We start from the raw sequence: 13,232 nt of genomic DNA on the forward strand, positions 1-13,232 counted from the left end.
AAACGGGCCATTATCGTGCGCTGTCAGAGGTCACGTTCGTCCATCTTCCCCATAAATAAGCACCGGCTGCAAAAGCGTTTACTGCGCCGCGTACGCAGGGTCCTAGATCCCGTTTCCAGATGCGCGATAAACCAAAGCAAAAATGTTATTTTTTTCTGCGAGTGCAGTCCAATCGTGAATTGAAATCAGATGAGAAACGAACATTCAGTAATATTTTATATTTTTTTCGTCTCTTATAATTTTCAGACTTTTGACAATCACAGCTGTGGAGATAAGACTTTCTCAATTTGACTGCTCATTCGTTTCCTTTTGTATAATGTTGCAGTTCGGTTTGTATAGCCAAGGTAGAAGCCGACTTCTGGGAAGATGTGTTTGGATTTCGGAGAAATATAGGCACACACGAGACAATATTGTCTCTATGATTTATCTTACAATTGACCCTTAACATAGACGAATGTAATGTATTGCGAATACATAGAAAGAAGGATCCTTTATTGTATGATTATATGATAACGGAACAAACAGTGGTACCAGTTACTTCTGTAAAATATCTGGGACTGTGAGTACTAAACGATTTGAAGTTGAATGATTAAATAAAATTAATTGTTGGTAAGGCGGGTGCCAGGTTGAGTTTCATTGGGAAAGTCCTTAGAAAAAGTAGTCCATCATCAAAGTAGGTGGCTTACAAAACACTCGTTCGACATATACTTGAGTATTGCTCATCAGTGTGGGATCCGTACCAGATCGGGTTGACGGAGGAGATAGAGAGATCCAAAGAAGAGCGGCGCGTTTCATCACAGGGTTATTTGGTAACCGTGATAGCGTTACGGAGATGTTTACCAAACTCAAGTGAGAGGCGCTGTGCATCGCGGTGTAGCTTGATCGTCAGGTTTCGAGAGGGTGCGTTTCTGGATGAAGTGTCGAATATACTGCTTCCCCCTACTTATACCTCCCGAGGAGATCACGAATGTAAAATTAGAGATATTAGAGCGCGCACTGAGGTTTTCAGACAGTCGTTCTTCCCGCGAACCATACGCGACTGGAACACAAAAGGAGGTAACGACGGTGGCAAGTGAAGTGCCCTCCACCACACACCGTTGGGTGGCTTGCGGAGTATAAATGTAGATGTAGATACGCAATCCTACTTTTATACCATTTGTAGACTCCGACAAAGTTTCTGATAGTGTTGACTGGAACACTGTCATTGAAATTCTGAAGGTAGCAGGGGTAAAATACAGGGAGCCGAAAGGTATTTACAACTTGCACAGAAACCACATGGCAGTTATAAGAGTGGAGTGGCAAGACAGGGAAGGAGTTGCTGAGAACGGAGTGAGACAGGTTTGTAGCCTATCCCCAATGTTGTTCAGTCTGTACACTGAGGAAGCATTAAGGTAAACAAGGGAATCAAAAATTCAGTGAGAAGCAATAATCACTTTGAGGTTTGCTGATGACCCTGTAATGCCGCCAGAGACAGCAAAGGCCTAGGAAGAGCAGTTGAACGTAATTAATAGGGTCTTGAAAGGAGGATATCAGTGAAATTCAATAAAATCAGGACAAGGCTAATGGAATGTTGTCGAATTAAAACACGGCGATGCCTGAGGAATTAGATTAGGAAACAAGGCACTTGAGGTAATATACGAGTTTTGCCATTTAAGGCATCAAAGTAACTGATGATGGCCGAAGAAGAGAGGATAATAGAATGTATACTAGCAATGGCAAGAAGAGTGTTTCTGAAGAAGGGGCATTTGTTAACCACGAGAGTAGATCTAAGTGTTAGGAAGTCTTTCATGAAATCACTTGTATGGAGTTAGCCATGTTTCTTAGTGAAATGTGGATGATAAATAATCTACAAAAGAACAGAATAAAACTATTGAGACGTGGTGCTACAGAAAAGTGCTAAAGATTAGGTAGGTAGATCACGTAATTAATGGGGAGGTACTGAATAGTACCGAGGTGACATCTGATTTTTGGCACAAATTGAATAATAGAAGGGATCGTTTGATAGGACACGATCAGTGACATCAAGGGGAGATCGGTTGAGCACTGGAGGAAAGTGTGAGGGGTAAAAATAGTAGAGCGAGACCAAGAGATGAATACAGTAAGCAGATTCAGAAAGATACAGATTGCTGAAGTTATTCGGACATGAAGAGGCTTCTGCGGGATAGAGTGACATGGAGAACTGCATGAAATCCGTCTTCGGTCTGAAGACGACAGCACAACAATCATTTTGAAGTGGTTCAGGATTAGCATATGTTAATTCGTGGGATTCAATGGCATAACGAAAGTCAAGAACGAAATGGACAGTGTATCATTGTATAGTGGACTGTGACGAAGCCACACATGCTGTCTGATGATAAGTATTTGGACCCCCAATTAATTGCGAAAGTGACCACTAGATGTCACGAGAGGCTGATCCGCCTATATAAGATGAGACGGAGATTATTGTGTTATCAGTGGACAAGAGAACAGCAGAACAGGTCGGTCAGCAGAATTAAAAAAAAATGGTTCAGATGGCACTGAGCACTATGGGACTTAACATCTTAGGTCATCAGTCCTCTAGAACGTAGAACGACTTAAACATAACTAACCTAATGACATCACACATATCCGTGCCCGAGGCAGGATTCGAACCTGCGACCGTAGCAGTCCCGAGGTTCCGGACTGCAGCGCCTAGAACCGCAAGACCACCGCGGCCGGCAGCAGAGTTCAGTGACATCGAACGACTTGTAGTCATCGGGTGTCCCCTGAATAATAAGTGCAACATGGACGATTTAATTCTCTAAAGCTGGCCAGTTCGGCTATCGGTGATATAATAGTGAGGTGGAAACGAGAACGGGCAGGCGCAGCTTGATGTGATGTAAAGAGCAAAGCCAATGGACGGTCGATCGCTGAAAACAAGTGCAATGGTAAATCACGCAATACGCTGCGACAGTCCAGTGGAACGGCTTGGGTATGGCGAATGCCCGTAAAACGTTACCTGCCATCATTTATGGTGCCAACAGTGAAGTAGGGAGAAGCTGGTGTTACGGTACGTGTGTGTTTTGAGTGGTGCGGGTATGGTCCCCTTATTGCGTTTAAGAAATAGCCAATTTCGGAAGGATATGAAAATATTTTACAGCATTGTGTACACTGTAAAGCAAAGGTGCATCTCGGAAACGATGATTTTTATCAGCATGACAATACACACACTGTCAGAAGTAGCGAGTGTGAGGCAAGAGGTCGTGGACGACAACATTCTTCATAGATACTGGCCTGCGCGAAATTCCGACGTGAATACAATGACCATTCCTCCAAAGACTTTCAGACACCACACTAATCAAAGTACCATTTAAGCCGTTATAATGGAGTAGGTTAAGCAAATCCCACGAGTAATTGCAGAGATACTTCTGTTCAGACAGTGTATATTGTATGTTATAGCGGTATTAAGAAAGGCATCCGACAGCTCTCTACCACTAACATAGGGAAACCCAGAATTACATGCCAACTTCGTGAAAATACTGAAAGAACTCTCATGTACCTCTTGTGTGTAGAGTAGCATAATTGATGCTGTGGGTCACCTTTTGGTGTTCCTAACGGAGGAGACCCAGCTACGGTAAGGTTGAATGCCAAGAATGAGGATCCTACGTGCCCTGTGGTAGGGACACCGTACTGGATTACGCTATGAAGAAAGCGCCAGGAGAAAGTAATTACCAAGAAACCAACAGTGACATTCAGGAGTTGTGTATTTTCTGCCTTTGAACATTTGTGCAAGAACAACACAGGTAGTCCAAAGAGACTGCGCAAAGGATTCAAGTCCTACGTGCAATATAGGTCTACCACTCTTCATTGAGGCGAGAAACGAAGATACGAAGGTCTGCATTACACACAGGAGATCGGCAGTCACAGGTTTTCGCCGTCCATGTGACAGTCGCCGAGGGAACTCTTTCTTTATTAACATATTGTTTATAGGCCAGGACGTGTGTTCCCCGTCTGTCATGAGGGCGGTGGTCCAGCTGGCCAGTTCCGCGAGACAGGTGTGTGTTCCCCGTCTGTCATGAGGGCGGTGGTCCAGCTGGTCAGTTCCGCGAGACAGGTTTCCGACAGTATAGCGGAAGCATCTTTAGTGTGCTCTTCTCCATATGTGCGCTCGAGCCGCCGGTGTGGCCGAGCGGTTCTAGGTGCTTCAGTCTGGAACCGCCAGAGCGCTAATGTCGCAGGTTCGAATCCTGCCTCGGGCATGGATGTGAGTGATGTCCTTAGGGTAGTTAGGTTTAAGTAGTTCTACGTCTATGGGACTGATGACCTTAGATGTTAAGTCAAATAGTGCTCAGAGCCATTTGAACCATTTTTTGTGGCCTCGAGGGAGAGTACTTTGGTTTTGGTGGTATTAATAGCAACAAAGGTGTACTCGCGAAGGTTTCTCCAACGACAGGTAAGTGCTGAGTTATGAATTCGCAAGAGTGGGGTATAGCTATCACGTGTTTACAGTAGGCCTGATACAAATGTGTCACTGGTAACCTTGAAGTGACGTTAAGAGTCGCGTGGCTTACGGTAACCGCTGCCTTAATCGGTACCGGCTGGGCGAACGACACAATCGCTTTTACGGAGGGAACTGTACCTTGTGGGACTCAGACAAGTAGCATTTGTGTTCAGACCGTTTGTCGACTGCGTCAGTTAGTGCATTTGGCTTCATCTCTCGGTTTGTCCTACATTAACACTGGCTGCTCTGGTCAATAAAATTATCTTCCGGTCTGTTCACCGCACTGTCAGTATATAAAATTATCCAACGTTTCGGCCTCTATTGCAAGTTGCCTTCCTCAGGATTTTGTGCTGAGTGTACCGAAACGTTGGACAATTTTATGTATTGACAATGCGGTCACCAACCCAGAAGAAGGTCAGTGACAACGGCTGCGAAACTTACATTTGACTGGTTGCTCTTGTCGTAGACTATGACACCTACCACTGGGAAAATTAAAATAACATACATTCCTTTACTCGTGTAGTATCCAATTCAGACACGATATCTTCGCCCGTTATATTCAGCTTAATTATCCATTCTGACCGAATGAACGCAGGCGTTCCACAGCCATTGCATTATTCTTAAAAATTTCAATTCGCATGTGTTGTTGTTGTTGTTGTTGTCTTCAGTCCTGAGACTGGTTTGATGCAGCTCTCCATGCTACTCTATCCTGTGCAAGCTGCTTCATCTCCCAGTACCTACTGCAACCTACATCCTTCTGAATCTGCTTAGTGTACTCATCTCTCGGTCTCCCTCTACGATTTTTACCCTCCACGCTGCCCTCCAATGCTAAATTTGTGATCCCTTGATGCCTCAAAACATGTCCTACCAACCGATCCCTTCTTCTAATCAAGTTGTGCCACAAATTTCTCTTCTCCCCAATCCTAATCAATACCTCCTCATTAGATACGTGCTCTATCCACCTTATCTTCAGTATTCTTCTGTAGCACCACATTTCGAAAGCTTCTATTCTCTTCTTGTCCAAACTAGTTATCGTCCATGTTTCACTTCCATACATGGCTACACTCCAAACAAATACTTTCAGAAACAACTTCCTGATACATAAATCTATATTCGATGTTAACAAATTTCTCTTCTTCAGAAACGCTTTCCTTGCCATTGCCAGTCTACATTTTATATCCTCTCTACTTCGACCATCATCAGTTATTTTACTTCCTAAATAGCAAAACTCCTTTACTACTTTAAGTGTCTCATTTCCTAATCTAATTCCCTCAGCATCACCCGATTTAATTTGACTACATTCCATTATCCTCGTTTTGCTTTTGTTAATGTTCATCTTATATCCTCCTTTCAAGACACTGTCCATTCCGTTCAACTGCACTTCCAAGTCCTTTGCCGTCTCTGACAGAATTACAATGTCATCGGCGAACCTCAAAGTTTTTACTTCGTCTCCATGAATTTTAATACCTACTCCAAATTTTCTTTTGTTTCCTTTACTGCTTGCTCAATATACAGATTGAATAACATCGGGGAGAGGCTACAACCCTGTCTCACTCCTTTCCCAACCACTGCTTCCCTTTCATGCCCCTCGACTCTTATGACTGCCATCTGGTTTCTGTACAAATTATAAATAGCCTTTCGCTCCCTGTATCTTACCCCTGCCACCTTTAGAATTTGAAAAAGAGTATTCCAGTCAACATTGTCAAAAGCTTTCTCTAAGTCTACAAATGCTAGAAACGTAGGTTTGCTTTTCTTAATCTTTCTTCTAAGATAAGTCTAAGGTCAGTATTGCCTCACGTGTCCCAACATTTCGACGGAATCCAAACTGATCCTCCCCGAGGTCTGCATCTACCAGTTTTTCCATTCGTCTGTAAAGAATTCGCGTTAGTATTTTGCAGCCGTGGCTTATTAAACTGATAGTTCGGTAATTTTCACATCTGTCAGCACCTGCTTTCTTTGGGATTGGAATTATTATATTCTTCTTGAAGTCTGAGGGTATTTCGCCTGTCTCATACATCTTGCTCACCAGCTGGTAGAGTTTTGTCAGGACTGGTTGTCCCAAGGCTGTCAGTAGTTCTAATGGAATGTTGTCTACTCCGGGGGCCTTGTTTCGCATGTATCTTGGATTAATATATCTTCTGGTTTTTGTCAGTCTATAAATCTCTACGACTTCCGATTCTAGGCACTCTAAATAACCAGAAAATTTTATTGAGCAAATAACAATTCATTTATTTCGTATAACCAGCCAAATACACTCATTTAATGAGAAAAATTTCTGTAAACAGTCTGTTGGAATACCTCGTATGGGTTATTTAAGTGGTATCGTGGTCGAATGCCGATCGGAACACACAAATTTGTTGATGTATTTCATCATATTGGTTCCATTCCTTGCAATGTAGTCGTTCTCTCCCTAACTACGCATACTGTCGTTTTGTTAGTCTGTGATAAGGGAGTCTGTTTCTGGGGCTATACACATGTATAAATGTGTTGAGGAATCGATTTCTCCTTTAGTGGTAGTAGTCTATTGATTTGCCTCGAACGCTACTTTCTGGACATAACTTATTGTATGTCCTGACAAGAACACATCTTTACCGACAATTATGAAGTGTCTTATCAACTTTATATAGTGCATGACTGGCGCTGGATTAATTATGTGTGGTTCCAATGTTCCTTTTTGTTCCTTTACTGGCACTGATATTGCTAGATCACACTCGCACTGAATTTCGCTAATTATCGCAGTTAATTGAACCAGCTTTTCGTTTATTACTGTCTCTACAGTTAGTAGCTCTATCCTTCGGTGTGTACTGTTTGTGTATTCGCGGATATATATGTCTGGCTTTTACATTCCAGCTGAGATTACTTCCTCATTTCATGCCAGACTAGTATGTGATTATACCTTGTTAATGTCACCGTAACTACTGTCACCTGTTTTACCCGTTTTCTGTATTTCGTTTACTTGGTCTATTTTGGTTTTAAATGTGTCAAATAGCGCGAGACATTTACCTATACCCTGTCTCCATCTCAATTTTGGTCGTGCTCACTGCGCATTCTGCCTTTGTGCAAAGGCTTGTTGCATTTTACATTCCGCATTGCCTTTATCCAAATGTGTGAGCTTCTGTTCACAGAATCCTTCAGCCAAGTGCATTAATCGCTCTGTCTCAATAAATATTTCATCGTCCATTAAATATATGTAAATCACAATTTTCCAAGTAACATAGTAATTCTGTACCTTATTTTAATTATCGTGGCATGGTCCTGGTGATTAACGAAATTTCTCAACTTATTTAATATCCGGAATCTTGATCGCATTTAAGTTGTTAATTTAGATTTTTTAGGTGACCGGTTTCGATCTTCTAAGAGTTCATCATCAGATATACATTCCTTATTGACATTAGGAATCGCTTGCATGGAGCAGGTCCGTCCGTGCAGTCGAGGAGAACACTGCAGTGGATAAACCACGTTATTCTCAGCTTCCAGGCTGGCCGTGGTTCTAAGGAAACTTACGGTGGTATGTGAGGAAATTCCAACAGGCACGCTGTGCTAGATTCACGAGGAAGAATGTAAATGGTGAAAGGACCAACAGTTTTTCAGTGTCACAACCCACTGTTTGCGAGTCACCCTAACGATGAAACTTTACAAATGATTGCTCTCTGTAAGGTGCTAGGCGCTACAGTCTGGAACCGCGTGACTGCTACGGTCGCAGGTTCGAATCCTGCCTCGGGCATGGATGTGTGTGATGTCCTTAGGTCTGTTAGGTATATATATAAGCAGCTCGATTGCGCATCCACAGCTGTCAAACGGGGCCTCCGTAACAGACCGCAGCATTGCGGACACAGATGGTTGTTACTTCCCAACAGTTACAAGCAGCCACAATGACGTCGAACAGTTGAATTCAGGATGCAGGAAGCCTGACTCAGTGGGGAGTTACACACAATGGCTTAAAGCAGGAAAAGAAAGCTTTCGTCTACGGAAGAGATACGAGGAGACTCTTAAACTGGTTTGTGACATTGTGACACAGCACAGGTAATTTTTGTGTGTGTATGTGTGTGTGTGTGTGTGTGTGTGTGTGTGGGAGGTAGCGGGGGTGTGGACGTCAGTGATGGACTACGTTGACATTTTAACATTACAATTTTTTATTTTGTAGCACAATGTGAAAATTCTACAGCCAACAAGGGTATGGAGGCTCGTAGCAGTCCCTGGGGCGCTATCTTCTCAGAGCTGCATGTGAGACAAATAACAATAAAGAAACCGTCTCTTAAGGAAACTTTCTAGACTGCTTGCTGACTGCGACACTGCAGAATCCATTCCACAGCATTTCGCACATGTATTTTTGTCATTATTCATAACCATTCGGGATCACTGATAGCCAGTTGTGATTTTTTTTGTGTTGGTTTAATCATTTGGTTTGGTGCGGCTTACCCCTCCTGTGCCAATCTCTTCGTCACAAAGTCGCAATAACAGGAAGCCGGCAAAAAGAGATTTCTTGTCAGCTACAGAGTAGTTAATTTCAAGGGTAAATTTTAAAACATTACTCCGGTACACAATCACACTAGCCACGTGGATAGGCCGCGTGGTTTGAGGCGCCATGTCATGGATTGCACGGCCACTCCCACCGGACCTTCTTGCCCCCCTCGGGCATGGGTGTGTGTGTGTGTGTGTGTGTGTGTGTGTGTGTGTGTGTGTGTGTGTGTTGTTCTTAGCATAGGTTGGTTTATGTAGTTTTTACGTCTAGGGACCGATGACCTCAGCAGTTTGGTTCCTTAGGAATTTACTCACATTTGAACATTTTTGAACAATCACACTAATATTCGCACTGACGGATTTCAGATATGCTAGATGTAACATTCAAATCTACATGCTGCATTGAAGTTTTTCTGTCAGATTTTAAAATGAAAGTTTCACTCTGCAGCGAAGTGTGCGCTGATCGGGAACTTCCTGGCAGATTAAATCTGTGTGTCTGACCGATAATCGAACTCGAGACTTTTGCCTTTCGCGCGCAAGTGCTGCACCAACTGAGCTACACAAGTACGACTCACGAGTGGTCCTCACAATTTTACAATGGTAGAGCTCTTGCCCGCGAAAGGCAAAGGTCCCGAGTTCGAGTCTCGGTCCGGCATACAGTTTTAATCTTCCAGGAGGTATCATTGTCAGTTATTTCGGAATTGATGCTGCGTGGTCATCACCGACGATAACACATAATCGATCTGGAGGTGACGGATAAGACTGATAATTACAACGAATATGAACCTCCAAACATTATTGTTTGTCGAAAAATTACTCACCTGCAGAAGTTACAGTTTAACCGTGTATCACTGTCTCCAGTCTTTATAATGGTCTCAATTCGTCGAGAAGGAGTCCACTATCTTCTTCAGGCATATCATATACAGCTCAAGCCACACACACACACACACACACACACACACACACACAGACGCACACGCACACGCACACGCACACGCACACACACACACACACACACACACACACACACACACACACACACACACACACACACTGATACGCCAAAGTAACTGGTAAAGGCATTCGTATTCAAATCCAGACATACCTATACAGGCAGAATACGGTGCTGCGGCCGGCAACGCCTATATAGTACGAGAAGTGTCTGGCGCAATTGTTAGATCGATTACTGCTGCTGCAATGGCAGGTTATCAATATTAAAGTGAGTTTGAAGGTAGTGACATAGTCCACACACGAGCGATGAGGCACAGCATCACCGAGGTAGCGATTAAGTGGGGATTTTCTCGTAAGACCATTTCAAGAATGCGCTGTGAATATCAGGAATCCGTTAAAACATCAAATCGCCGACATCTCTGCTGCAGGAAAAACACCCTGCAATAAACTAACCAACGACGACTGAAGAGAATCTTTCAGTGTGACAGAAGTGCAACCCCTCCGGAAATTGGACTGTTGACGATTGGAAACATGTTGGCTGGTCGGACGAGTCTCGTTTCATATTGCATCGAGCGGACGGACGTGTACGGGTATGGAATCCATTGACCCTGAATGTAACCAGGGGATTGTTCAAGCTGGTGGAGGTTCTGTAATGTAAGGTAATACGGTTCTGAAGGGTGTCACGTACGTACGCATTCTGTCTGATCACCTGAATCCCAACGAACTTGGGCAGTTCCAGCGGGACAATGAATCACCGCGAAGTTGTCATTTTGGATGATGGTAGTGGCAACTGCAGACTCATAAGAAGATACAGTATTTAGTGTATCTGGGTAGTGTTTAGTGTATCTGGGATTGTAAAACAGCTAATATTCTTAGACGCCAGGAAGGCATCTGTCCCAGACGGTATCCCAGTAATATTATAAGTTGACTTTGCTACAAATATAGCACCATTTTTATCCATCATCTATCAGAGATCATTTGAACAGCGGAACGTTCCCGGGACTGGAAGAAGTCCCAGGTCGTAGCAATCTATAAAACTGGTAGAAAATTGGTTGAACACAATTACCGGACAGTTTCACTGACATGAATTTGCTGTAGAATCCGGAACATATATAGTGTTAAGACATAATGACCTTTCTAGACCCTGAGAAGCTCATCTGCATAAACCAGCACCGTTTTAAGAAACAGCGGTCGTGCGAGACACAGCTGGCCCTTTTTGTGCATGCTATACAATAGGCTCTGGATACCAACTCCAAGGTTTATGCCATATTCCTCGAGTTTCGAGAGGTGTTCGATTCATTTCCACACTGTCGCTTGCTCTAAAGAGTGCGCTCTTACGGTCTATCCGATGACATATGCGGTCGGACAGATAGTTTTCTAACAGACAGAGAGCAGCATGTCGTCCTGAATGGGCTGACTTCAACAGAAACAAGCGTAACATCAGGTGTGCCCCAGGACTGCGTAGGAGGTCCGTTGCTTTTTACGACTTACATAAACGATCTGGTTGATGATATTGACAGCGGCATTAAACTGTTTGCCGGCGATGCTGTTGTCTACAGGAAAGTAGTATCACACGAAAGTTGTGAACCAGTCAATGGGGATTTATAGGAAATAAACGTGTGGTGTAATGACGGACAGTTATCACTCAATATTTGCAAGTGTAACATACTGCGTATAAGAAACCGAAAATCCCCATTACTGTAAGAGTACAAACTAAATGCCCAGTCTTTAGCAGCTATAACATCCGTCAAGTATTTGGGTGTCACTATTCGAAATGATCTCAAATGTAACGGTCAGATCACTTAAGTAACGGATAAGGCGAATTCTAGATTGCACTTTATTGGTAGAATCCTGAAGCGATGCAGTCCTTCAACAAAAGAAACTGCTTACAATACTTTAGATCGTCCAGTCTTAGAGTAATGTTCATCTGTGTGAGACCCTTACCACTTGGGTCTGACTCAAGAGATTGAGAAGGTCCAAAGAAGAGTGGCAAGATTTGTAACTGATGCATTAACCCATCGCGAGAGAGTTACAAACTCGTAGTGACGCGTTCAGACCGTTGCTTTTTCCCTCGTGCGATCCGCTAGTGTTAGAGAGGGCGATAAATTTGGCGCAAACAGTGCCATCTGCCACACACCGCTTGGTGGCTAGCGGAGCATATATGTAGATGTAGATATGTAGATGTAGATACAGAAATGTGGGTAACTCTAGGTCACCGACATTGTTGGAATGACAATCCTGGTTCATCCCAGTAACCTGAATGAGTGGCCCCAAACCATGGCACGGGGACTTAAGCGACTCATTGGGTTGTTGGAGCAATGAACGCCTTTTAGCGCGCGCAGTTTCATGTGCAGCTGTGAGCAATAGCTTTTCGTGAGATACATGACTCCAACTATCTATTGCATGTAATTAGCTTCGCAATATTTGGTTGGGAAAGTGTTGAGATGGCCCTTCATTCGCATACAGTGGTAATTTCTGTCGCGTTAGAAATCAATTGCCATTGGAAGTGTGGGACAATCGCCTCAGGTCCATGACCGTGAGGATATTTGTTCGGCCAATATTCTTACACGAGTTGTAGACCATTCCTTGGAGAGTGTACTCTTAACTGTGAAAGGCTGTCTGCAGAGGTGTCTGTATGTTCTAAGACAACGCTATTTGTGTAAATAAGTAGTGACGTTAATACCGTTTTCCTTTTCAAAATTCTACTTGAAATTTGTCCACAGCCACAGGATAAAAAATTACAGCTTTCAACAAATTAACAGGAAAAATGCTCTTGATACAAATGTCATTAATACTGAGCCACTGTTTTATTCGTGATAATACAATTACAGAAAACCATTAGGTTTATAAGTAATAGAATTGTATTCAACAAAACTCTAGAACGAACACAGCCTCGCACAAAGACCATGCACCTACTTCAAACGCATTTTTGAAAGGCTTTCTCCATAGTTTTTCACCGTAATTAGGTCTAAGCGAGAACACAATTGCACTGAAAACGTGTTTTGTGACAAAATGCCACTTAGAACACCGGCTGATCGTTATATTAGTTACATGTGGAGATATGCACGGCCTCTACGCTTATCACTTAAAGCGAATTTAGCGCTTTCGAGAAGGAAAGAAAGGTAGACAGCTGGAATTGGGTCGTTGGCTAATTGCAAATCTCCGAATAATCCTGCCAATATTTTTTAGTAATAAAGCCCCATCCATTCTTGAATTTATTGATAACACTCACAGTGAAATGACCAAAACCCAGATGGCTTTGTGGAGACACATTTTCAGCAGTGCCATTCTGTGCGTGGGTGGTGCGCCGCTGTGGACAATCAGTGGGTTCTGCCTCTTATTTCATCGGATACCGTTAGCC

Source organism: Schistocerca gregaria, chromosome 6, assembly GCF_023897955.1.
Source record: "Schistocerca gregaria isolate iqSchGreg1 chromosome 6, iqSchGreg1.2, whole genome shotgun sequence".
Classification (NCBI taxonomy): domain Eukaryota; kingdom Metazoa; phylum Arthropoda; class Insecta; order Orthoptera; family Acrididae; genus Schistocerca; species Schistocerca gregaria.